Source organism: Mustela lutreola, chromosome 2, assembly GCF_030435805.1.
Source record: "Mustela lutreola isolate mMusLut2 chromosome 2, mMusLut2.pri, whole genome shotgun sequence".
In the NCBI taxonomy this organism is placed as follows: domain Eukaryota; kingdom Metazoa; phylum Chordata; class Mammalia; order Carnivora; family Mustelidae; genus Mustela; species Mustela lutreola.
In genome coordinates, this window is record NC_081291.1 from 114,297,431 (window position 1) to 114,324,201 (window position 26,771).

The following is a 26,771-nucleotide window of genomic DNA, read 5'->3' on the forward strand; positions in this document are numbered from 1 at the left end:
TAGTAGACTCCAACATGAGTATAATCGTGGAACTATGTCCATAAAGATAATGTCAGATTTCCCAGTTTCCTTTCCCTACTAAGCACTCGTAAAGGAAATTAATGAAAAAAGTCCAACGCATTAAAATGTTCATAGCAGTGTTATTTAGAAGAGCAGAAATTGGTAACAATCCATATCTAAAAATATGTAAATGGCTAAATTTAAAAATAACACACCTAATCAATGGGCTATGAGTGGCCATTAAAAACAAAGAATTATAAAATAATCTGGAAATGTTAGTGAATATTCAATGGGGAAAAAAAGAGCAAACAAAACTGCCTTGTAAGAATATGTATAAGAAAATATTGGTAGATAATATTTTAATAATATCTCTGCTTTGGAATAATAATGATGATGACTAACGGCTACTAGCATGACTCAGGACTCCTCCATGAGAGCCTGGAAATACTTGAAACTATGATAAAGGCTGGAGATTTAAATAGAAGGCAATCAGAAACTCCACAAGAAAACAAAAGACTGCATGAGAAATCATAACCAAATTTAGAAAAACCAGCCCAATATAAAAGGTTAATGAACTTCAAAAAGAAACACAGAAGGTGTTCCAAACAGGCAAGAGAACAATTAGAAGGCAGAAGATACATGAGATATGGCAGAAAGCACTTAATTTTCTTCTTCTAACCAAAAAATACAACCTCGTACTCCAAGACTATTAAATTAGAAGAAAAGGCAAGAAGCTCACTGTACAAATAAACAAAACCCTGGGACTATTTTAAACAACTAGAGGAGGAATAAGAGAATGTGCTAGATTGTGATGCTAAGGGAAAGTTCCGTCCCCTGTGAGTGGCTTGAAGGTGGTGACCTCAGAACCCTAGAAAAGGAAATGAAACCACAGCACGACTTAGCCCCAGGTTGAGCAATATTTACCTAGAAATCATAATGTATATGTTGTTGATTGCTTTCAGCTTTTGAAATCAACCCACAGACACAGCACAGAAGACTCAGTTATGGTTACAAAACCAGGCACAAGTGCATTTTACATGATCAATTATATAAACACTGGAGAGGCAAATGTCATGTAAAACATAAGTGACAAATTATGAGTAGAAGTGAGACAGGAAAGGTGGAGAGAAGCCCCAGCATCTTCATCTTACAAAATGGTGGGTAAAGAGATACTGTCCAAAGTTGATACCACAAAAATGGAGATTTATGCACATTATAAAACCTTATAAAGTAAATGAACAAAGAGAATAATTATGTGACGTCACTGTCAACAAATGAGGAGGGGGATGTGATGTACCCCTCAAGGATAAACAAGCTCATCCCTGCCTATCATAAAAGTCAGCAGACCTATGTAAAACTAGTAACTCAAAAACTAAAGACATAGGCCCATTTTCTATAGATATGCCACAAGCATGAGAAGAATTAAAAGCAAAAATGGCTATATGTGGGGAATGACACCAGGGTGGTGAGAAATAGGACAAAAAACTCTTATTCTGCATTATTTCACTTTATTTTTACTATGAACATTTATTTGAAATCTTTTAAAATTTAAAAAAAAAAATTAGGGGGTACCTGGGTGGCTCAGTTGGTTAAGCATCCAACTCTTGATTTCAGCTCAGGTCATGATCTCAGAGTCATGAGATTAAGCTGTGCATCAGGCTCCACGCCACACTGAGCGTGAAGCCTACTTAAAAGTCTCTCTCCCTTCTCCCTTTGTCCATGGCCCCCTCCATCTCATACACACTTTCTCTCAAAAAAATAAATAAATAAATAAATAAAAGGGGAAAAATATTACAGCCATCCAAAAAAATGAGATCTTACCATTAGCAATGACATGGATGCACAAATTGAAATAAGTCAACCAGAGAAAGACAACTATCATATGCTTTCACTCATATGTGGAATTTAAGAAACAAAAAAATGATCACAGGGGAAAGGAGGAAAAAAATAAAACAAGACAAAATCAGGAGACAAACAATAAGAGACTCTTAATCTCGGGAATCAAACTGAAGGCTGCTAGAGAGGAGAAGGGAGGGTGATAGGGTAACTGGGTGATGGACATTAAGGAGGGTGACGTGATGAGCACTGTTATATGCGAATGATGAATTCACTGAACTCTACCTCTGAAACTAATACAACATTGTATGGTAATTAATTGAATTTTAATTTAAAAAAAATTTTTTTGTAGGTTAGCCAGATTTAATGGAACTAAATGATTATACAATATTAAAAATTTTTATTAAAAAAATATTTCAAAGGAAAATGCATACAAATAGAATGACCCTGAGGTCACAAAAGCCAAATGCAAGGCAATGTTCTTGGGAAAACCATTATAAAGTGGCACTCTTGTGGACATCGCTAAGTACACCACGAGGCCTCCTTTTAAAGCCCCTCTGCCCCTCTTCCCATTCTCCTCAAGATCCTTAAGTGTCCCTGAACATCCTGCTAGAAAATTCTGAACAGATAATACCCTTTGCTGGCTTCGAAATAAAAAGCAGCCCCTATTGAAAATCTGAAAATACAAAGAATCCCTGAGGAAATCTCGGAGTCAACAGACAGCTCAGGCACACAGTCCTGTGGCCTAGCAGCAGCGCTAGGGCCTGGAGGTTGGAGCTATAATTAGCTGCTTCTGGGCAGACAACAAGGACTCCTGTCCCCTGGAAAGGAGGTAATTAAAGGAGGCAGATTTAGGCCTGAGGTGGTAAGTCTCAAGGAACTGTGGCTCGGGGCAATCCCAACCTGCACCCTAAATGAGGAAATAGGAACCCGCAGGCCTAATGCTCCATTCCTAAACCATTTTTTCCTTCTCCTATCCCCTTCAAAAGCCAGGGGCATGTCAGCCATCAGCCCAACCACTTCTTTTTCTCAGTCACCTAAGAGCCGTTTACCAGGCACCCACCACTATGTGCCAGGCTCGGTGCAGAAGGGCAGAGACGAGTCACACCGAAGCCATGACCTGAGGGAGCTGACGGGTGAGATGGGCATAAACGGAACTCCCAGCACACAGCACTGGAGGAGACATGAGCCACATCACAAGAGGACAGAAGCAGGCTGCTGCTCACTGGGATGCCGGGGAGGGCGTCCTAGAAACCACACAGAGGCTGGATCTGAACAAAGGGAAATAAGAACATGTGAAGGAAAGGTGGCTTTCTAGAAAGTAGAAATTCCATGAGCAAGGGCATGAAGTCAGCCAATGGAGGGGCTTACGGTTGGACAGGAGAGCTACCCACTGTAGATGGAACATTCGTGTTCGTGACTCACTCACTGGGGCCCCCCACAGGCTAGTCTGGAACCCTGGCAGACATTCTCTCCAATCCCTGCCACACCCTACAGGGAAAGAATCTTTCCCCCTGTGATGCAAATGAAAATTGTGGAGCTCAGGGAGAAGGAACAACTTGCCCAAGGTCACAGAGTTGTAAAGGAACAGAGTACAGATTCCAAATCAGGTCTCTGCGTCTCCAAAACCCAAGTCTTTCCTCTCTGTACCACCAAAAGGAGTAGATAAAGAAGGGTCTCTGCCAACAGGGCTAAAGGGATGGCCCAGTGACCTTCTGCAAACGCTCCTCAGAGCTCACAGCAACATGCTCATGGACTTCTGAAATTTCACGCCACTGCCGTGTCCATGCTTAGTGACTCCTTCCCATAGTGTCCGACACTGTCCTGACCACCACCACAGCATCTAGAGGTTTTTCAAGCCCAGGCCACTGGGGCCACATCCAGCTCCCAGGAGTTCACACACCAAGGGGTCCTTGCTTGGGGAAGTAGGAAAAGAGCAAACAGCACAACCTACCAAAACCCACGGGTCTGCGCCCTGCTGCCATGAGCTTAGAGTCGGGAGTTCTGCCTCATGCCCTGCATCTCACATGTCAGCCTCCATCCACCGGAGTCCCTCCCCACACGGCCAGGCTTCTCCAGAGAGATGGCAGCTCTGCCTGACACGACTCTCCGAACACAGCACGGGGCAGTCTGCCTTCTGTAGCTCTGTGTCCATCTGCTTATTTTCCCTACATATCCATCAAAACCTTTCCCCCTAAACTAGACAAGAGTGATGCCAAATTTCCTCTGTTTGGGAAGGAAAAGAGTCACAGAAGAGGGGAGGACTGAACTGTGATCTTGTCAGGAAACGAAGACGTGACATCCAGCTCAGCTACTAGACCAGCCGGATTCCCCCTTCCACCGGGCAACTCCATGATTTAGGGATTATCACTCTGGTATCCTATTCAAGAACAACACCCAAGAGTCTAGGGTTCTACCACAAGAACACAGCCTGAGGCTTGCTCTCCCCACATCACATCCACGGATCCACTGTCCCATGATACACCTCGTACACACATGTGTGCACACTCGTGGCCCTTTCCTTAGACCTCATGAATCTGCACCAAGGCTGGTAATGAACTTAGCACCTTCAATATACCCGTGCAGGGCCTGTCCTGGCCCATGTTCATAAACGTACTACACATGAGCAAGCGTAGTGCCTGGCTCTCAGCTACCCAGATATTCCCATAAGATTTTTCCATGAATTCTTCAGAACTCTCCAGCCTAGGAATTTAAAGGGGCTTTCCAGGCATTCTCTCACTCATTCTTAATGGTCTTATCCTACAGAAGAGGGAAGGAGTAACTTACATGTAGGATGAGCACATGAAGGCAGAGGGATGCCCTTCACTCGTGCATCTGGCAAAAATGTACCGAGCAGTCGGTTGACATAGGCTCCATCTACCTGTGTGAACTGCCTGGTTAGAGAGCTGAAAACACATGGAACCTAACAGCAAGGCACGGGCAAGCAAATTATTAAACAAGTCTTGGCTGTGGCTAAAACCATGCCGTCCACCCCTGGTCTCCAGCTTCCATACCAGCCGCCAACGCACATTTCCCGGAAGTCAGCATTCCTGGGCCGTCAATGGAATGCCAGAACACACTCGTCCATTCCCTCAGCACTTCTCCCAGCTGGAAGGAGTGGAAGATTAAGTACCCGATAGGTTAATGATACACAGTAGAATCTATTTCCTGCTAAAGGAGGAGAAAAGAAGATAGAGATGAAATGGAACTTTTTCGAAGGGCTTCCAGTTCCTCCTCTTCATCAGCGTCCAATCATTAGACGGAGACCAAAGTCCTGGGAATTCCCTAGCTCTTTCAAGCTCCACACACCAAGCTACTGATTTACTGATTCTGGATCCTTCAGTTCTGTTAAGATCAAGAGAGAGGGAAGAGGTACGGGACCCTTCCACACCACATACACACTGAGATAAGTGAGTCTGGCCTACACCCTCATCTACAGAGCTCCTCCTTCCTCGGAGCCCACCCCCTGACCTTGCCTTCCAGCTCACTGCTCCTCATCCTCAGTGGGAGGTCGGCTCTGCCCCCTTCAGCCACAGTGGCATCACAGCAAATGCTTCCCGAATTCAAGAAAGCACCCCTGCTTTCTCTCTGCCACCCCACCAAAAATTGGTTTAGCAGCTCCTATAAAAACTTTAGGAGGAAGCCCAAGTGACTCACTCTGCAGCTCCTTTATCATCAGAGACCTGTGACACTGGGGCCGACCTGCCTTCCCTGCTCATAGACTCCAACCCTTCTTCTGAGCACCTCAGGCACACTCTTGTCCTCTGTCCCTACAAGGTCCAGTCTCAGTCTACATGGGAATATGTCCTCCCACTGCTACTGGACAAAGAGCTCCCTATGGGCAGGTCCTCATGCCCGGGACACCCCCAGAGCTGAAGTCACGACACACTGCAGACCCTTACTTAGCACCACGGCTCTCGTGGCTAGAAGCAGGCCATACAAAATCAAAAGCTTCAGTGCCCGCCCAGCACCCAATCTATACATTTCCATCTAATGTACTCTGTACTGTTCTATGACCGGATCCTCCCATTAGATTCACAACTTGTTGGCCAGCTGAATCCCCATCTGACCGTCTCCTCCCAAGAAGCACACAGTCTCTCCTTAAACACCTCCACCAACCAGAAATGTCTGACCATGCGATGCCGTCCACCCCATTTTCTGATACCTCCTTCTATATGTCCTTCAGTATGGAGTTCAAGGCAACTCCACGAGCTTTCTGGTGAAATCCCTGGGAGCGGCAGGTGACGGGGAATCAACACAGCCAACCAGGGAAGCAGTGTCACAGGACAAATAAGACCATGGACTTTGAAATCCAGCAGAGCTGAGTTCACACCCCAGCCAGCTACTTGGGGGAAGGCGTCCAACTTCCCAGGTCTCTCCTGGCTGTTAAAGGCCTAGTAGATACCTCACATAGGCAGAGTACCTGGCCCAGTGAGCACTCAATCCATGGCAGCCCTCTTGGTCACTGGGCTCTTCCTGCTTCCCATTCCAGCCACCGCATAATCAGAGTGCCAATAACACACCCCCGACCCCCGAGTCTCTCCACGATGTCTGCACCCCCTTCCATGACATGTCTTTGCAAAGCCTCCATGAACAGCCCATTCTGTTTGCCTCTGGCTGGCATAACTGGAAGCAAGGGGGAGCTGGGGCTGAGAATCCTCATCTTAACAATTCCCAGCTAATGCTGATGGTACCAGCCCAAGAAACAAATCTCAAGTAGCAATGTCCTGACCACAGGCATTTTGAAGGGGTAAATTTGCACACAAATATACTGAGTGACTACCTACGTGCCACTCCATACAGGGCTGGAAGGAAAGGGATAAAGAACACGTGAAAAACAAACAGCTCAGCAAATATTCCCCCTAAAACAGGTTTTCAATTCTGTACCAGAGACATGGGCATTCCAGCAAGAAACCCCAGAATACTACTGGGCAGCACAAAGCAGAAAACCGTGAGGGACAGTAGGAAGGTAGTTACCTTATGGAGGAAAACAATTCCAGAACAGTAGGGTACAGCATGGTCCCACTTTGGGGGCTAGAACCAGGATGGCAAACTATCTGCACGACCTACTAGCCAGGAATGGTTTTTATATATTTTTTTGAAGTTTTTTTAAAAAGAAGCAGCAGAATATGTGAGAGAGACCGTATGAGGCCAACGAGCCTAAAACATTTACTATCCGGACCTTCACAGAAATTGCCGGCCGATCCCCGGGCTAGATAGGGAGACACACACGTGCAATTATACACGAAATTTCACATGGGTTTTTACAAGTGGCTACAGGTGGTTTTCATTTTCTTCCTTATGCTCTCCCGTATGTTCCTAATTTTCTTCAGTGACCATGAGTTATTCTGAAATTGAGGGTGAAAAAAGTTCATGCCCTCTGAGCAAGCAATTTCATGTCCCACTAATCTACCTTAGAGTCAGCGGTACACGTAAAGAATTCTGTAAAAAGGACATTCATCACAGTGCTATTTACAATAATGGAAAACTAGAAATTCAAATGTCAGCTATCCAACAAAAAAGGATTAAACATATGGTATATTCTGAAGATGAAATAATATGCAGTCATCAAAAAGTACACATATGAATAATTCCTAAGGCCTTGAGAAGGGGCTCCTGCTACTGTGGTGAAGTGGATAGATATAAAATTGTCTACATGGAAAGACATCAAGTCAGCAAAATGCAAATGTACAAAGAAGTAATGAAAAGGACTACTCAAGATCATTAAAAATAGTGCTTGCATCTAGAGAGTGGATTTATAAAAATAAATAAATAAATAAAGATAAAGAGTGGATTTATGAGTGATTCTCATTTCCTTCTTTATTTGGTTCCGTGTATTTGAAATATTTTACTATGAGCCCATATTACTCTTAGAACAATACTGCACACGGTAAAATTTAGGTTTATATTTGCTTTCACTTCTTCCTGGGGGCACTGAGAGGAGGTTCAAGACATCTGTGCTGCGTTTTGCAGGACGAGCAGGGGTTCATCACACAGAAATAAAGGGCCCTTGGGACCAAGGGGAACACACGTGCTAAGACACAGGGGCGTGCAAGGCAGTGTGCCCAGGAACACACTCAGGACAGCTGAAGCATGGCTAGCAAGAGGCTCGCCAGAGACCATCCTGGAACAAGCACAGGGTCAGGTCACAGCAGGGGGGAGGTGTGCACTAGGGCAAAGGACTTCCCCAGGGGCCATGGGAGATGGTGAGCAAGAAGCCAGGAGGCCAGCTGGGACACTGCGGGGAGAAAGCTTTCCCTAAAGCAGAGTCTGGGATTGCAGTGGCCCATGGGGGGCAGAGCAGGAAGAAAACTGGGAGCTAATGAGAGCCTTTCACTCTCACTCTGTTCCACTCATAAAGCAGTTCTCCCAAAAATTATCCCAACACAGCATTGCATATATTTGTGCCTAGGAATAAAAGTAACTGGGGAAAGTCAAACCAAAACGTTCTTACTGTCCCAAGCACTGCTAGGGGACCATGACAACTTAACTCCTTAAAGCAGACCCAGCCAACCCTCTGTGTTACTTCTGATGGGACCCAAGGCAGGATGAAACCGGGCACAGAGGAGGAAGGGCAAGGAAGCCTCCCACATGGGGGGTGGGCGGGCTCAGATAAGAGAGGGCCAGGCTAGTCACCGCTCCAGCCAGAAGTCCTGATCTCGGAGGACAGAAGAGGCTGCAGAGCGGCTGCATTCCTGGCAGCATGAGAAGTGGGGTTCCAGTAAACCAGAAGGAATGCTGCTGGCAGGAGACACTCAGATCTGCTCAAGAGGGCTTTAAATGGAAATACGAGAACAAGAGAGGAAAGTACAAGTGCATAGCACGCGCCGGAGAGACAAGCGTGTCCCAGATAGGATCCCCCCAGAAGGGCAGGGGCCCTGGAATCCCAGCGGAAACCAAGGGAGACACACCAGTCTGGACAACCCTCCCAGCCCCAGGGGCACCAGGCTGAGACGGGAAATGAGCCGGAGGGCTGAGGCGGGAACCTGGGAGGCTCTCAGTGCCATCCAAGGTACACATGTAAGCCCAAGAGACAGCTCTGGAGACAGCCGAAATTCACAAGCCCGGGGAGGGGGCTCAGCCCAGTTCTACGATTACAGGGAATGAGGAGGAACGTGGCTATGTTGGGCCCACATCAGTGCGTTCAAAACACCTCTTTTTCTTCTCAGTGGCCAAACCTATGTGCATGTCCCGAGCACCTGATGGGCTCTCTCCTCTACCCTGCCACTGGGGCACTTCCTCTGCATATGGTACACACCCACCGGCTACGTCACCCACTGCCCCAATTTTGTTTGCATGTCTGTTTCCTGTGTAGACCACAGCCTCCTAGATGGCTGAACCAGTGTGTTATCTAGTCAGTCCCTGGAATGGCAGCCAGTAACCCTGGAGGCCACAGCATCCCTTGCTCATGCACAAGGCACCTACTAAACACAAAGCCATCTGCAGGACTCTCTCCCTGCCTGTCCAACAGTGAAACCTAGAGTTAAGAGAGCCACGGAGGTAAATGGTTACCAGCAGTCTAACGCCAGCCAAGCAGGAGTGGTTTGATGCAATGGGCAGAAGACAAGACTGGAAGAAGGATAATGTATTGTCTTGAGCTATGACCTAAAGAAAAGGAAGGTGCTGGGACCTTGGAAAAGCAAACAGCAGCCATCCACCCCAAGGTGCCTGGGGCAGTCTCCAGGCAACAGAGACCAGCCAAGGAGTGTGGAGAAGGAAAACAGGTGGTGGGCTTCACTGGGGTACAGCATGATGAGGAGCCAGAACAGCCAGACAGAGGAGGAACTGCAGGAAGGGAGGGGCTTACAGAGCAAAGGCATCTCTTACAGGGGAGGGGGGTCACCAGGTTGTAGACAAACCTCCCACCGTACCTCCCTGGCTCTCTCCATCCGCTCCCCCTTGGTGACATGAACTGAATCCCCAGGTCTCTATAAGTACAGGGAAGCTCCACCCACGGCCCTGACACTGTGCAAGCGACAGCACGTGAGCCTGGCTCCTCTTGCATTGGTGCACTAAGGGTGCTGCAGGGTCCCCCATCCCAGACCCCAGGCCCAGCCATGGTGAAAACTCCACTATGAGAGGAGAAGACAATGCACTGAAAGAGCCCAGCTGAGCAGTACTCCCATGGGATCCTAAACCCTGAACCCTCCCAGCATCCCTGACCTTCCGTGGGCAGCAGCTGTCACCATCCTCCCTAGGATGACCTCCCAGAGTCCTCCTGCACCCCTCATTCTTCTCCTGCTCTTTGATCTTCCCTGTAACAGGGATGCCATGCACTGCTCCGATGTCCCTTAAGCAAGAAGGATCTTCCCACGGACGAGTACAGCTGACCTCTGAACAACGCAGGACTTAGAGGCACCAACCTCCGCACAGTCAAAAATCTGTGCATAACTTTTGACTTCCCCAAAACAGCCTACTGTTGACCAAAAGTCTTACTGATAACATGAAGAGTCGATTAACATATATTTCATAAGTTTCATGTATCACATACTGTATTCTTACAACAAAGTAAGCTAGAGAAAAGAGAAGGTTAAGAAAATCACAAGGAAAACACATTTATCATAGTGTACTGTATTTATCCAAAAAAAAAAAAAAAAAAAAAAAAAACCTCAAAAAAGTGGAACTGCAGTTCAAACCTGCAGTATCAAAAATCAACTATGTTTTAGTCCTTAATCCATACAGGATAGATGACATCAGCATCATCCCCATTTTATAGGTGAGAAAACTGAGGCTTGTGGGAGATCCTATCTTTCTCTTCCCCAGGACCATCCCAACTTGCAGCCAGACCTCTCCCAGACTGAACCAATCATGAAAGATACAGTAATCATATGCAGTACCTTTCCAATCTCATCTATTTGCTACTCACCAAACCCAGCAACCAAGGTGTCAAGGTCAATCCTGAGTCTTATCACTCTGCTGACCCATACCCTGAGTGTGCCTCAAGGCCCCAGTCCAAAGCAAATGCCATCATCCTGGCCAGATTCACCAGTCATGCTTCAACACCGGTGCCTACCTCACCTCATTCCTCCCTCCCTCCCAGTCCCAGAGACTCTCCACTGACCCTGACATGGGAGTGATGACATCTCTCCTGGTCTGTGGACAGGCCCCTCTCTGGGCAGGCTGGCCTGCTCAGCCATCACTGGACCACCCCCAGGCCAGCTGCTCCTTCCAACATGGAGCCTCAGGCCACCAGCACCTTCTACCAGCCCCTCCTCAGTCACATTCATTCCCCACCCACCCAAACCTGTACCTCGTAAACAGATTTCCACCTCTTCCCAATCTCCATCCTTCCTCTTGCTCCTTATGCTGCCTTTTTACATAAAGTAAGTCTACTTGCTTCAAATCACAGCTCGGAGAGGTCCAGTGACTTGCCTGAGACTACACAGCTAGTGAGTGACAAAGCCAGGGCTTGAAAGCCAGTCCTCCAAACTTGAAGCCATGCATTTGTTCCATGAAATCCCGGCTTCCCTCTACGAGACTCCAGAAGCCCCCTCCTATGAGAGCTCGGGCCCACAGTTGTCCTCTTTAGTAAAAATGATTGCAACCCGCTCTAACGGCCACAGAGTGTCACTGAGGGCAGATACGTGCTTGGCACTTTCCCTGCAGCCCCAGGAGGTGGTATCGTCCTCGTGTTCAGATTAGAAAATGAGTACGTAACCTAGTCAAGGTTAGAGTAGCTGACGCCCTTGCCTTCCGACCCCCTCCAAGGCTACATGTACCACTTCCAGTTGCCGTGTGATTCCTAGGGCACAGCGGTGGTCAAGATGTGGTTTAACTGAGTAAGAACACAGAGCTGGAGAGAGCTAAGTGGGAGGGCCTGAAAAAGAGTCTATGACCAGATCAGGCAACACCGGTGAAACCGAGCTGTCCCTCTGCCGGAGGACTAAAAATAGCACAGTTCCCGGACTGTCTCTGGTGACAGGATGGAACATTCTGCAAGTCAGGATTCCTGATTCTGACTTAGCTTTGCTCCTGTAAGCAGCGTGACTCTGGGCAAGTCTTTTCCACTCATCTCCAGGTCTCACTTCCCCATCTCTAAGACACTAACCAACGGTTCAGACTAGGTCAGGGGTTCCCATCAGTCTCGGCACAGCCCAGGAGGCTGCCCGAATCGGCGGGCGTGGGGGAACAGAGCACACCCCCCAGGGTGACTCTGGTCTCCTTCAGCTTTGAAGCATGACACTACACGGTCTCTCTGATCCTTGAAGAGATGCTGCACAGAGAACCGTAAGCTTCCCCAGTTCGGCGCCATCAAACTCCTCCCGATTCTGCCACTCGGATTTCCACCTGGCATGAACGTAAGTCAGCTGGCTCTCTCATCTAGCCAGGACTGATGCTTCCTCCTGCGATTAATACTGAAGGCCCCCAGAAACAGACAGTTTACTCCACTGCACTTCTTTTTCCCATTTACCACCTCAGCGGTAAGCACTCTGTCACTATATTAAAAAGTAAACGTAAAAACATTAGCAAGAAAGCCCAACCAGGAACACTGTGGCATCCTGGCACCATCTTTTCAAACACTGGAAAGGGCATTTATCCCTAAGGCAAGTCAGTAAGGAACTGCCACATACTCTGAGAGACAGGGCCTTTCTAAACCCAGTGAGCTCTCTTTGTACACAGCCAGCCGAAGGAATGAGAGAGCGTTTGCTTTGCACACCGATGACATGTGCAGATGAAACAAACCATTTCTTCCTTAGTCCTCACATGTCAAAAAAAAAAGAAAAATTACAGACAAATCTTACAGGTATAAAAATACTTCCCAAAGAATACCACTTTCTCTATGTAGACTATCAACAAATGGACCATTCATGGCTACAACCCTGAAATAGTGCCTGAAAGTCTACTGTGGAATGAATGGATGGATGGATGGATGGGCGGGCGGAGAGGGTGGGGGGTGGATGCATGGACGGATGGATGTGGGATGGGTGGGCAGATGGGCAGGCTGATGGGTATGTGGATGGATGGGGGGTTGTGGGGTATGTGAGAGGATGGATGGACGGAAGGGCATCTTCTCAGTGCTGGTCCTGAGGCGTGCAGAGATGAGCAAGTTAAAATCCTATTCTAAAAGAACTAAGTTTGAGCATACTATGGACAATGTCAAACCTGTCCATCTACCCATCTGTGCACCAGTCCATCCATTCCACACATGTCTGCCAGATTCCAGACAGGGATGAATGATGGGAGTGATTATTTCCTGTTTAGGGGCAAAAAGTGGAAAGCAAGGCCTGCTTCACGGAGTAGGTGTTAGACCCTAAAATAAGCTCAAACAGGTGATGATGGCAGGGAACAGCAATCCAGACTGAGGAAATGCTGTGACACAGGCAAGAGTGAGCAAAGGCAACGGAGATTAGGTTCCAAAAGTCAGTTGGTCCCATTCAACAAGACCCTAAATGGATATCCTTGGACACCAAGATCAATGGTTGCCAGGTGTTGGGGTTGGAGATAGGGACGAACAGGCAGATGACAGAAGATTTTTAGGGCAGCAAAATACACTGTATGACAGTGGTGGATACACGTCATCACGCATTTGTCCAAATCCCCAGAACGTACCACACCAAGAGTGAACCCTAACGTAAAGTATGGACTTTGAGTGACAATGAAATGTCTGCATAGGTTTCTCCACAGCAATACATGCCCCACTCTGATGGGGGCTGTGGATCGTGGGGGAGACTATGCGTGAAGGAAGGATAGGAGAAATCTCTGGATCTCCCTCTCAATTTTGCCGTGACCCTAAAACCATTCTTAAAAAACAAAATCCTTAAAATTAAAAAAAAAATTATGTTTTCAGGATATACAGAGGGCTGGCATCTCTAGGATTCTCGCACTGCCTCCACTGCCCCAGCTTCTTCCTTCAGTCTCCCCGCTAAGATGGCCTCCCTCCATCTCTCCTGGCACAGAGCGCCACAAGCGCACCTGCTCTCCTCATCCGGCTTCCCGGCTCCTGTGCCTTCTCAGCTGCCTCCACCATGTCTTCCTCCTGGGTATCAGTGCCTGCTGCAGGCTTAACTATACTTACTATGCCATGTCTTTACACTACTGTTTTCTGTAATTTATAAAACACATACTGCCCACGAGTTTGTATTTTTAATTCCTGTAAGAGGTTTTGGGATCCAATTTGTGTGAAAGTCAGACTGCAACATAATGTAGTATTGTATGATAAAAGCCTCCAAGAATAAAAACAGACAGTATATCCCGCTTATCAGAAGCTCGAACGCCGGTTCCATTCCTGAGTGTCACAGATTTCCTCATGAATGACTCTTCTTTGTTTTGCCGCGATTTGTCCCTGTCTTCGTGACACACGTTCTTAGGATAAAGTTTCCTAATTTTTGAGGTTCCTTTTTTCCAAACATTTATTGAGAACCTACGGGGTGTCAGCCTACGCTGTAAGTCAGCACCTCAGTTCACGTCATCTCCACAAGGTCCAACTATAGTACGTGTGAGCAGTCAGTACTGTGAGGTTGCACTGACCACAGAACCCACTTTACAGATAAGGAGTCCTTGACCGCTGCTCACTCATTCGTTCAGTGACAGGAACAGGATCAGGGCACTGCCATGATCCTTTCTTGACCTTCTTCTGGTTCCCAGCTCTGCCCAGCATTGTCACTCTCCATTTTGGGGCCTCAGTCTTCTCTCCCCAAAACAAGGCTGTACCGTGGGGATATTGAAGCCCTGCTTTGTCAGAGCCCCTTCAAATCAAAGAAGCAGAAGAGGACAACAAAGGTGGGTCCCACTTGGCCCCACGTCACTCACAGCGGCTCCGGTTTCTTTGTTCAACGTTAGAGGTTCTAACTGGTCTATAAAGCATCCTTGCCTCGCTTTTATAAGATGCCAGCTTTAAAGCCGCACTAAGTGAGCAAGATGGGACAACCAAGGGCAGTCTGCCACTGTGGCCTGCATCCTGGAGAAGAGGATGTTCATGGGAAAACTGGTGAAATCCAGAGGCTGGAGTTTAGTTACTAGCAATGGGCCCATGTCAGTTTCTTAGTTTTGACAAATGGCCCACGGTGATGCAAGACACCCCAAATCAGAGAAACTGGATGACGGGTGGATGGAAATTCTCTGTACATTAACATTTTTTCTGTAAACTTAGAACGACTCCAAAATTAACTCTTTGTTTAAAAAGATGACCCGGGGGCACCTGGCTGGCTCAGTCAGAAGAGTGTGCTACTCTTGATCTCAAGGTTGTAAGTTTGAGCCCCATGGCGGGTGTAGAGATTAATTAAAAATACAATCTAAAAAAAAGTGGACCCCCCCCCAAAATCCACTCATCTGTAATGCCTTCTACAAATCACAATTTTCTGACTTTAAGGATAACACATAAAAACAGCAGCTAACATTTAATGGGTACTTAGCATATTTCAGACTCCAAGCGTTTGATGTGTATTAACTTATTTCATCCTCACAACAAGGAGATAGATAATTTTGTTATTCCCATTTTATGGATGAGGCCACAGAGGCCAACACAGGGGAAATAACAAGTCGGGGTATCAGTGGTAGAGCTAGGACACAGTCTAGCTGCAGAGCCCGTGCTCTCACGCACTAATCCATGCAAACCTTTCCAAATACTTCTGGACTCTTCAAGTAGGCATACATAACTGGGGAAATCCAAAGGGCTAGAAAAAGACCAAAAGGTGAGTTTCATGTTTAATACAAAGAGGAAACTAAAGAACTCTCAAGGTAAATTCCTACCTTTTGAAAATCTTTCCGGGAGTGGAACCAAACCTCACAGCCATTATCAATGGCCTCTCTACATGTGACCAACGTCTCTGGGCTTCTGCTGTGTCCTGTGCTCTCGGCCACCCCACTCCAGATGCTCTGTACCACCAGCCCACTTGTCTGTCACTTACCAGGCTGTCTGAGGACATGTCTGTCCAGGTGGATGGTGAAATGAAACATGAAAGCTGCCTTTTCTTCCTTTTTAAAAAAGATTTTACTTAGTTATTTGAGAGAGAGAACACAAACGGGGAAAGGGGTAGAGGAAGAGGGAGAAGCAGACTCCCCACTGAGCAGGGAGCCCGACTCATGACCCCAAGATCATGACCTAAGCCAAAGTCAGACATTTAAGTGACTGAGCCACCCAGGCGCCCTTCAAGCTGCCTTTTCAAGGTGGGCCAAACAAGCTTCAGCTTCCCAGGTAACTCGTTTTTCCAGATTCCCGGGAATCCATACTGAAAACCCAGGAGTGCATTGCCTCATTCTCTCTCTAAAATAAAGAAAGAAAATATTCCTAAAAATGAAGAAGAAGAAAAGAAATACAACCCAGATCTCCCCATTTGTTGCCTGTGCTCCTTTCCATACAGAAATGGTAACAGGTGCAGACTGAAAGAGCACAGCCTGAGGTCAGATCTCCATGACACCGTGGGCTAGACCCATATACCATCCTCCAGTTCATCTAGCATGTTCCATCTGCTGATGGCAACTGCCGATGAGAAAACTGGTAGCATCACATTTTAAATGAAACAGATGACTTTCAGGAAGAATATAAATAGGTAGCTGGTCTTAGATGAAAACGATGAAACAAAAGGGTAAGAAGGAAAAATGAAGACAGGTGATTCATCAGAATAAGGGAAGCTGGAAGGGAAGGGAAGGTGGAGAAAGGGCATATGATGGGGTACGGGGACATGAGACCTGCCAAAATGAAGCCAGCCATGAAGGAACCCCGACCTGCTCCTGAGAGAGACTGGGATTCACAGACAGAGGCTCTGCCCCAGACAAGGCGTCAGAACATCTTACAGAAATGATGGCTTCTGCAGACGGACAATCACTCAATTGGAACAAGGCCTAAAGCAGAATTCTGTACCAAAACCCCTGCTGCTTCCTGCCTCTCTCGAGTTTAGGCTATTTTAGGCTGTAACGAAGATTCGTTTAAGTTGTGTCCATGGGTTAAGGGCTTCTCAACCAAGCCAGTCACGTTCCAATTTCACAGTTGTCCCATTCCTGGTAACTCTTGACAATCTTCCCAGCGCCTCTACTTATGCAACGGTCCCTCCTTCACGAGCCCAGCCCTCCTGCTCTGATGATCACATCCTCAACCTTAGCCACACCATCTCCATGTCTGAAATCAACCACTGTGTCAGCATGCCATTCCCACAGAGAACTTCCAGCCTGGATCAGTGTTTAGGGTGCACGTCTGAGCACCCCTCCCAGGTTCAGAGGCTACAGGGGCTCCATGGCTCACAGTAGCTTTTCCCAAAGCACACAGGAACACTAAGCCTAAGAAATGTCCTAAGGGGGGGCACCTGGGTGGCTCAGTGGGTTAAAGCCTCTGCCTTCAGCTCAGGTCATGGTCCCAGAGTCCTGGGATCAAGCCCTGTATTGGGCTCTCTGCTCAGCGGGAAGCCTACTTCTCCCCCGCCTGCCTGCCCCTCTACCTACTTGAGATCTGTCTGTCAAATAAATAAATTAATCTTTAAAACAAAACAAAACAAAACAAAAATTTCCTAAGGGGACATTTTAAAAAAAAAAAAGGGCAGGATTTGGGTCATACAGGGACTCTCTGATCAAATAACTTTGAGAAACAAATGTCACAGGGTACATTAGGTTGCTAAAGGCTAAGAGAGCCCCATAGTAAAGATACCCATTTAATTTTGTTTAACTTGGACATTACGAAACTTACTTGGCTATAGGACCTTTTTCTCATACAACAGTCCTAAGACTTTGGGCAACATAACCTCACAGAATCACAGTATTCTAAGGCACTTCAGCAAGCTGTCCAATATTTATTCTACTGCACCTCTCCTGCTAGACTGTGTATCTTCTTGAAAAGCAAGGACCTTTTCCAAATCATCTCAGTATCCCTGACACACAGCAAAGAGCTTTACAAACCATAGGTCAATAAAAATGTGCTAAATGAATGCAATAAACCCAATCATCTCATTTTTAAGATGAGACAATGCGAAGCCAAATACGTCGACATAACTTCCTCTAGATCTTCCTACGCACCTACAGGAATGTCTAGCATGAAGAAGGCACTCGGGAATTCCTGACGAGTGGAACAGAACAGAATGGAGGGAACAGAAACTCCTCATCTCTGCCCTACGCCGGAAGTCCTCACAACACAATGGACTCCTACTTCTTTCCCTCCTTCTTTCCCCAAGTTGTGCCAACCAGAAGAAAATGACTCTGGCATATCAGAAGAGGAAAGCCATGGGAAAACCCAAGGCCCTTTGGGGTGGGAGGTAGGGAAATGGTGTTTGCAGACTGATGGGGATAAACAAGACCTGTCTGTATCTAATTTAGACTTAATAAGATAGTTTGCTGAATGTTAATTAAATACTCAGTGGTTGTTACCAACTGTGGTGATTAACTTAATTTTGAATTAAATAAGCAATAAATGCTTAACTGAAGTTCTATTAAATTTTACCCAGCAAGTAAGGAATATGAGGCTCTTAATTGACTTTAAACAAGATAGTTATGGCAAGTTAGTTGAATTTTTATTACCTGAAGATAACTGCCTTATTAAATCTAAATTGACTATTTTATTTGATAGAGAAATATGTCATCTGTTATTTCCATTTATCAAAAACATGTCCAAAAAGGTTCACACTTGTTCCAAACTGCCCGGATTAGGGTTATTTTGTTTTCTAGTACTGCTTTAAAGATTTGTTTATTTACTTGAGAGAGAGAAAAAGCGTAAGAGAGCTGGGAAGGGGTGGTGGTGGCAGAGGGAATAAGAATCCCAAAGGGACCCCATGCCAAGCACAGAGCCTGACCTGGGCTCTGCTCAGGACCCTGAGATCATGACCTGAGCTGAAATCAAGAGTCAGATGCTTGACCGACGGAGCCACTCAGGAGCCTTTAATAATAAAGTTTATTCATTTAAAAATGAATGTACATGTAAGAGGAAGAGAAGTTTAGGAAGGAGTCTACGTAAATAAGACTGCAGGGATCATATTTTCGAAATCAAAAATCAGGTGTCCGCTTTCTCAACGTAGGTTCAGGTTGGGGACGTTGTGTAAATGTCACCATTCTGAAATCTCCAGGATGTTTCCCATGGCTTAAAAGGCTACTGATATAAAACGTATGAAATAACAGTAAAAATGACTGGTTGGCTCCACTACTGAGTACACCATATGTTGCCAGGGAATTAACCTCACTCTTCCAAAGGCCTCAGCGACCCACATGTTAAAAGACAAGGCTGGACTGCAGATCACAGACTTTATCCACTGTGTTTTTCTTTGTGCTGTGTGTAGTCCCTGGAACAGTGCCTGGCGTGGACTAGGTGCTCAACGAACACTGACCGAATGAATGAATAAAGGAAGAGGCAACATGAAACACTGAACACATTTAGCCCCTTCATACCAAGCTTCTCCAGCCCACCTAAATACTACTGACAATTCACACAAGGGAAAAACACACTCTCAACTACAACATCAGAAAGTTTTTCAGGAATTAAAGGAATGCACATTAAGACAATAATGAAATACCATTTCTTACTTATTCACTTAGCAAAGACAAATGCAAGTTGTACAATTAAATCCTGGTGAAGATACAGAGAAACAAGGAGAATCCCACACTGCAAAGGAGTCTGCTGAAGGCTGCGTGGCAACCGAGATGAAAAGCATTAGATATTTAGTTATTTCAGGCCAATAATTCTTCTTTGAAAGAATTGAAACTTGTTTAGTCAGCCAATAAACGTTTTTTAAAGGTCTCCCTGGGATGGGTCATGCGTTACAGGGAAAAGATCTTGGTGGTCTTATCATCTGGTGGGCTGACACAGAGAAAGTGGACAGAGATAACACTTTTCAGCAGGCACCACAGGGCAAGTGCTGTTGCTTTACTACACTGACCACAGAATTCCTTCCACAACCACATTACGTGAAAGGTATTATTATCCCCTTTCATGGAGAAGGCTAAGTAACCAATACAAGGTTATAATGACTAGCAAGTGGCAGAGACATGATGTGAACCCAAAACCTGCCTCCCCAACCATCCATGCATTTTCTTTTTTTATTACTTTTTATTAAAGATTTTGTTTATTGATTTGAGTGCACGAGGGAGCACAAGCTAGGGGGAGAGGCAGAGGGAGAGGGAGAAGCAGACACCCCTCCAAGCAAGAAGCCTGAAGCAGGGCTTGATCCCAGGGTCCTGGGATCATGACCTGAGCCAAAGGCAGAGGCTTAACCGACTGAGCCACCCAGGCATTTTCTCCTGCATCCCGGAGGAGGTAAGAAACATATTCGCAAGAACACATAATGCAAGGGACAAAATGGCAATCGCTGTCAGGGCTAACTGGAAGTGACAAAGAAACAGTTATCCTTAGGAACTGATTTAGAAGGAAATGAGAGTTATTCATCCACTGATGTTTACACTGTACTTTTTAACATACCGAAGTGCATGTAATGTGTTTTATACGGAAAACTATCCTACTGTCCACACAGGTAATGTTTAAAGCAGGATTTATTAATTTCCATAAATCTTTCATTATGTAAAAGATAAATATAAAGCCCAGGCCAAAAAAAAAAAAAAAGATTAGACTTTTTTATAACAATATTAAGTGGAAATATTGTACACATACAAAAAAGTGGACACACATGTCGCGGGGGTTAAGATTCAGGTTATGGTCTCTTAAGAGGTAAGAGAGGTTTCAGGTGAAAGAGCTTTGCTAGGAGGGGTTTTTTTTTTTGTTTAAGGAGTTGAGTGAATGTATTCTAAATGAGTTCTTTTTGTCTTTTGATAACAGACTGATTAATGTTTACATGAGTTCAATTTGTTTTTTTCATTACTAAACATATTCTTAAAACTCACATTCTCATTTATTACTTTGTTTATATAATTCATTCGTTCAGACATTCATTCAACAAACACTCATTAAATGCTTGCCACACATCAGGATCCACAAGGGATAGGAATATCAACAGAAGCTACAGCGTATCTCAGGGATCTGCACAGGCTAGCATGAAGGGATCTGAAACGGTGCAAACAGAAAACTCAAGTTGAAGTCCTGGTTCAACATCCAACTAGCCTGGGCCCCTGGAAAGTCATTTAATCTTTCTCTCCTCCCGTTCCTGGTCAGTAAAACTCAGACAGTAAATAACTACTCACAGCACACCATTGTGGGGATTTGCCTGTAATTCATAGGAAAACACACAATTAACTGAAAAGCAGTATAAAAATGGCGACTGGTAGAAAGTCGTAACCATATTCCATCTTGATCAGGATCATGCAGGCCAGTCTAGGCCCAAAAAATCTCCCTGGTAAGTATCAACCTACTGGCACCAAAATGGCCATTCCCTCGATACCCTGCATGAACTAGAGCCCACCACACTTAGTGCCTCATCATCCATTTTCAGCTTTCTCTGCAACTGATCCAATTTAGCTAAGATGATCCTGAGAAGCCAAAGGGACAGAGCCCCCACCCCCCACCCCCAGGTAAGATGGTCACAAGCATCTATTTCCAGGAAGAAAGGAAGGGAGGGAGGAAGAAGGAAAGAGAGGAAGGGAGAGAGGGGGAAGGGAGGGATATGAAAAAAGAAGTCAGGGTTGGCAGACCTCAAAAACATTCTACATCAAACCTTCAATCAATACCTGAATTCTCACTACCCTTCCAATCAGCCACTGCTTGAATATCTCCAATGATTAGAGATTCAGTAACTCTAGAAAGAACCAATTCTATTCAGAATTAAGAGACTTCATGGAACTCTGAAAAGATAAAAAGGGATAGAGATCTTCCCCCTTGACAAACAGCTACCTGCACAGCCATGCACTCTGTCACCCTTCTACAGACACTGAGCAAGGATGGGATCCCCTGGAGGTTATGATGGAACACGGGCCGTTGGACTTTGCGTGTCTCACCTGCTCAGGGTCTGGGTTTCTTCTTGTTCAAACGAGATTAGGTGACCTCTCTTTAACCTGTGAAACATCCACCATGTTCATGGCCTCTACCCTAACTCAGCTTCCCTTTGGTTTTTGCCTGGCCTATTACATTACATGTTGCCTAGGACCCACCCGCCCAGCCCACACATCATAACCAATGATTTTCCTAAAACACAGATACCTCTTTCATAGCCCAGCCTCATCTCCTTAGCAATCAAGACCTTTCTCAATTTCAGCCCCTCCACACCTTTTCACCCTCACTGCTCTGGCCTCTGTGTGATGCGGTTCATCTCCAGTGACCCCAATTTTCCAAGGCACTGAGCACTTTCTCACCTCTGCATCTCTGCCACATAATGTCCCTTACTTAACTACCCTCTGCTCTTCTTGCCCACCAAGTTCCCACTCATCCCTCGAAGCCCACTTAAGTGACAGTCTTTTCATCTGTGAAGTTTCTCCCTGGTCCCTAGAGTTAGTCACCATCCAAATGAGCCACCAGATACTTCTTGCAATGCATTTTTCCATCCCCAGAACCCACACTAGAATTTCACTCATTCATTCACAGGTACATTCAGCACATGGTGTGGAATGAATGAGTACGGGTGCATCAGATCAATGGGCAAATGTATCTTTAAGGTCCTGCCCCACTGTCGTTACTGGAACCCTAGGATTCCTCAAGTAAAGCTACGAGGCTGGCCAAGAAAAGAGGTTTCCAGGTTAGAAATGACTAGACATTTGGAAAGCTGACCTACCTTTCACCTCATTCTAAGAAAAGGCACTCCTTACCCTCCAGGTCCCTTTGGTTTGCCTTTCCCATAGGCTTTCCCACACCCTGCCCTGTGGGTGACCACTCCCTGCTGCATTTCTTGCAAATGGTTCGTTTTCATACCAAACAAGACAAGAGCTCCAGGTGCCAACTAAGTTTTATTTTGCTTCCTGGGAACTGAGTAAGAACCATATTCAGTGGAAACTCATTAGGAAGAATAAGGGCAGGTTACTCTGGTGACTTCTTGGCACAGAATTCAGTACTGCATTGGGCTTCCACAGTGATCCTTGAGATCATTATCAAGACAGGCCAATGAAGGGAAAATAAATGATTCAAAAACCCAGTTCGAGTAGACCTACAGAGAATCCATCCTATTTCTTTAGATTTAATAGCAACAGCAATTTCAACTGCCCCATTGCATGCTGAACTGAGTCTTCCTGTCCTCCAATGTCTAACCTAAGACCCAGCCCCTCCAACAAACTCCCACACCCATTCCCGTGCACTTGCACACCCCATCTGTCCCCTACTCTACCACTCTCACACTGGCACTTTCTTACATTCTTACAGGCATGAGCACGTTTTCATCAACCCTGACCAACCCTACATGCCTACAATCTTGACAACCTCTTCTGACATCCTCAAACTTTACCTTACAAAAGAAGGTCACTGGACCAACGTTTCTTGAGCACATAACATCTCCTCTAACAAAAACAGTGGGTGTCTGTTGAGTCATGATGACAGGAGGCTTAGCCTTATGCTCACTTCTTACACGACCTCCCTCGAAACTCACCTACAAGTGGGGCAACCACACATACCACTGATCCTGCAGATCAGAACACCTTTGGGAATAAAAGGGGTCACCTTGCAGTGGTACATGGACATAAGCCAGGGCTGTGCTGGGCAAACCAGAGAGTGGGGTCCTTCTACTTGTTAGCCAAATATGGTTGTTGCAGTCACCTTTACATACCAGAAAACGGAGGCTCACAGTAAGGACAGGAATTCCTTAACATCCACCAAGTGGGCTTCTAAAGATGCCAAAAACCTCACACTACATGCACCCACAGCCATCTTCTAAGGGAGTCGGGCCTGCTACCTCCCAAAGCCCTTGGATGCGGCAGCTGATCTGCCCGTTAATGGGCTGAGTGATGAAAGAATGTTAACAATGACTATGGCAGGAACCGTGCCTAAACTGGGGGTGGAACAAGGCCAAAACACACTCCTTGAAGGTCACTAAGTCACGCCACCCTGTCCTGACCCTCTCACTGACCTACGCCTCGAAAGGTTCCCACACAAGCTTCAGAGAAAGGACTAGAAGCACCCCTCCATACCAGCCTACCATTTTAACCACAGGGGCTTTGAAGTGAGGCCACGACACAAGCAATTACTGTGACAGAGGCCAACCCTGCAGGGCTGCGAGGCACAGACACCACACGAACAAATCCCATGAAAGAGTGGGACAGTTACAAGAGAATAAGGACCACTGCTTAGCCTGGAAGCACCATGGCTGTCGGTGGCAACCAGCCCACTTCGCAGGGTGCCCTGTTCTCCACAGCGATACCCCCATTGAAAAGATGTCGGAAAATGAGGAAGTCAGCGCATGCGACCACCCCTGGGAGCACCCTCCAGTAGGCGGTGCAGCTACCATTCGAACGTGGAACAGCTGTCTGGGTCTACTCCACCTCCACCGGGAGGGCAAGGGACCTTCACCGTGTGCCAGACCCCATGCTCGGCCCAGAAACTGCCCCAACACCCATTGCATTACAGTTTCTAAAGCACTGTTAGGGAAATTCCTCTGGTTCTCACAAACGTACTGTGGTATTTGAAGGTAACTGAAACTCAGGGATGTTCCAGAACTGGCTTAAGACCACAGCACCAGTGGGGGGCTCAAACACAGGTCTCTGCTCTTCATACTCCAGAAAGTTTGGCGATGGTACTGCCAAAAGATAGCCCAGACCTTCAGGGTTTGGGGTCTCCGACCTGATTCTCATTTGCCTTCCAGAATTACACACACAGGCAGCGAACAGTAATGAGCACAAAGTGAAATACTACTAACAGTCTCTTGTCTGTGTATAGGGCCTGCTAAGGAAGGACTCGCCTATCAATGTCAATTTCTCATGCTTACCTGTGAAAGCCAAGGAGCAGGACCAGAGCTTTGGAGATGGGAGTCTGATCTCATTCTGCCAGATAAACTGGAGCACCCCATCGAAAGGTGCTTCACCCCAGCTCTTTCCCACACTCTATAGATATGACTAATCCTGCTAACCCATCTCTCGGATTGCAGTTGGGAGCTCTAAGTGATTGGAAAATGCACCGGCCTCATAAAAAGTGCTACAAAGGCAATGCAATTCTAATGGGCTCTATGAGATGGGTTGTGAAGGGTGGGTTTAACAGAGAAGGAAAAAACAAGAGGATCTACCCTGTAATGGACCCAATACTGGCAGCCCCAAAACCTTTATGCAAACAAAAATAACGAAAATTGAAAGGGGATGACTAGGGGTGGGGCTGAGGGGCACTCACAGGCAAGGAGCCTTAAAGTGATCCTGCAGTCAGAACCTTGATTCTTGAAAAAAAGAAAAAAAGAAAAGAAAAGGGCGTAAGCGGCAGTAAAAGAAATCAATCCCCAACCTCACACAGACTCAAACCGAATCCTCTTGATCACTTTGTTTCAAACTGCGAAGTACAAGGTTCAAGCCCAGTAACAGCGATCTCGAAGTTATATTCCCTCCCAAATTCTCCAAAGCAAAGCCCTGGAGGTGGGGGATGGGGGGATGGGAGGGGGTGGGGGTGGGGGGTGGGAAGGGGTTGGTTGGACAGAGAACGAATGTGTCAGGCCAGGCTCAGCAGAATCAGAGGTAAAACACCTCTGAAATAAAACAAAACTTATAAAAATACAACAAAACAAAATAAAACCAAAAAATCTCCACCTTTGAAAGAGATCTGGCCTGGCCTGGGAGTACGGGCTGTGGCCCAACTCCAGCTCAGCGGACAAGGATGTGACAAAGCAGTGTGTCCCTTTTCCAGGGCCTCGGCTTCCTCACCTGTCCAAAGAGGGATCCAGTCACTCTAGCCATGAGGGCCCAGCCCACACTTCTCAGGCAGGAACTGGCTGCCTGCTCAAAGCTTCTTCCACTGCCCATACACTTTGGTCACATAAAAGTATTTTCCAGCCAAGGCTGATAACCTGGCAAATATTTACAAGGACAAGAGTAGGAACTTAGCTGCCTGATCTGCTTCTAACAGCAAATACCTCCTGGAACCCATCTGTCCCTCCCTTCTCTGCCAGGCTGGTGCAGGCCCCCTATCACCCACCCTGGAACGGACCAGTTTTCCCCTAAAGGGGCTCCCTTCCTTTGCACCTGACCTGCTACCACTCTGCTCTCTGAAGCACAGACCCACCAAAACCCTTCTTTGCTTGGTAAGTAACAAAAGCCCCACTGTCCCCCCACTAAGGATGCCATCATCCTCAGTCCTCCTGCCAGCCCTTTCCCGCCTAACCCTCCTGAGCCAGCCCCATCTTTCACCATAAGCTCTGCACACATACTGCCATTCACCAAACACTTTTAAGCCCTCGGGACAATATGTAGATCTCAAGGTCCATCTATCTGGAAAACTCTACCATCTCTGTCCACCATATGCACTCCTACTCACTCTTCAAAACCCCAACCTAATGTCTTCTCCATGAGCATTGTCCTGTTCTTCCAGGTGGTGGGTCACTCCTTTCTTAGGGCTCCCATCAGCCCTGTGTGCATCGCTCTAGTAGGGCCTTCCTTACCTTGGTCTATTTTAGTCTCTCTCCTACACTGCAATAAAGAGATGCAGAGACCCAGTCTCGGTTCTCTTTGTCAGCCAGTACCCAGCATTTCTGTCTGGCACACGTTAATGTCACCGCACCCCTGGGATGCATTGAACACAAGAGACTGAGGTGTATGTGAGCACCCATACATGGGGGGGACAAGAGGGCAAGGAGTCTACGAATAGCTTCATGGCACAAGGTGGGCTTGGGCCTTGAATTTAAAATGCCATAGTTTGGGGCCCCTGGGTAGCTCAGTGGGTTAAGCCTCTGCCTTCCACCCAGGTCATGATCTCAGGGTCCTGGGATCAAGCCCCGCATCAGGCTCTCTGCTCAGCGGGGAGTCTGCTCCCCGCCCCGCCTGCCTCTCTGCCCACTTGTGATCTCTCTCTCTCTCTGTCAAATAAATAAATAAAATCTTTTTAAATAAACAAATAAATAATAAAGGGCCATCGGTTTATAACAGGTAGAGACTGTGGCCAGCCTGGAACTCCAGGCAGAGAGAACGGCACAGGCAAATGCACGGATTGAGAAAACGGAGGAAGGTTCAAAGGCTGTACCACCTGG

The 26,771-nt window shown here is 46.5% G+C and overlaps 1 protein-coding gene across 7 annotated transcripts in view; it reads right to left on the minus strand.

Moving 5' to 3' along the window:
* Window positions 1–26,771, minus strand: part of LPP (LIM domain containing preferred translocation partner in lipoma) — a 652,084-nt gene that overhangs the window by 619,875 nt on the left and 5,438 nt on the right. The window contains exon 1 of one of the 7 annotated variants that reach the window (XM_059163162.1): window positions 6,002–6,124. The exons of the other annotated variants lie outside the window; for them this stretch is intronic. The gene's annotated coding sequence lies outside the window, so the exon portion shown is untranslated. Of the gene's footprint in view, window positions 1–6,001; window positions 6,125–26,771 lie in introns of those variants that run through there. 7 annotated transcript variants of the gene reach the window in all.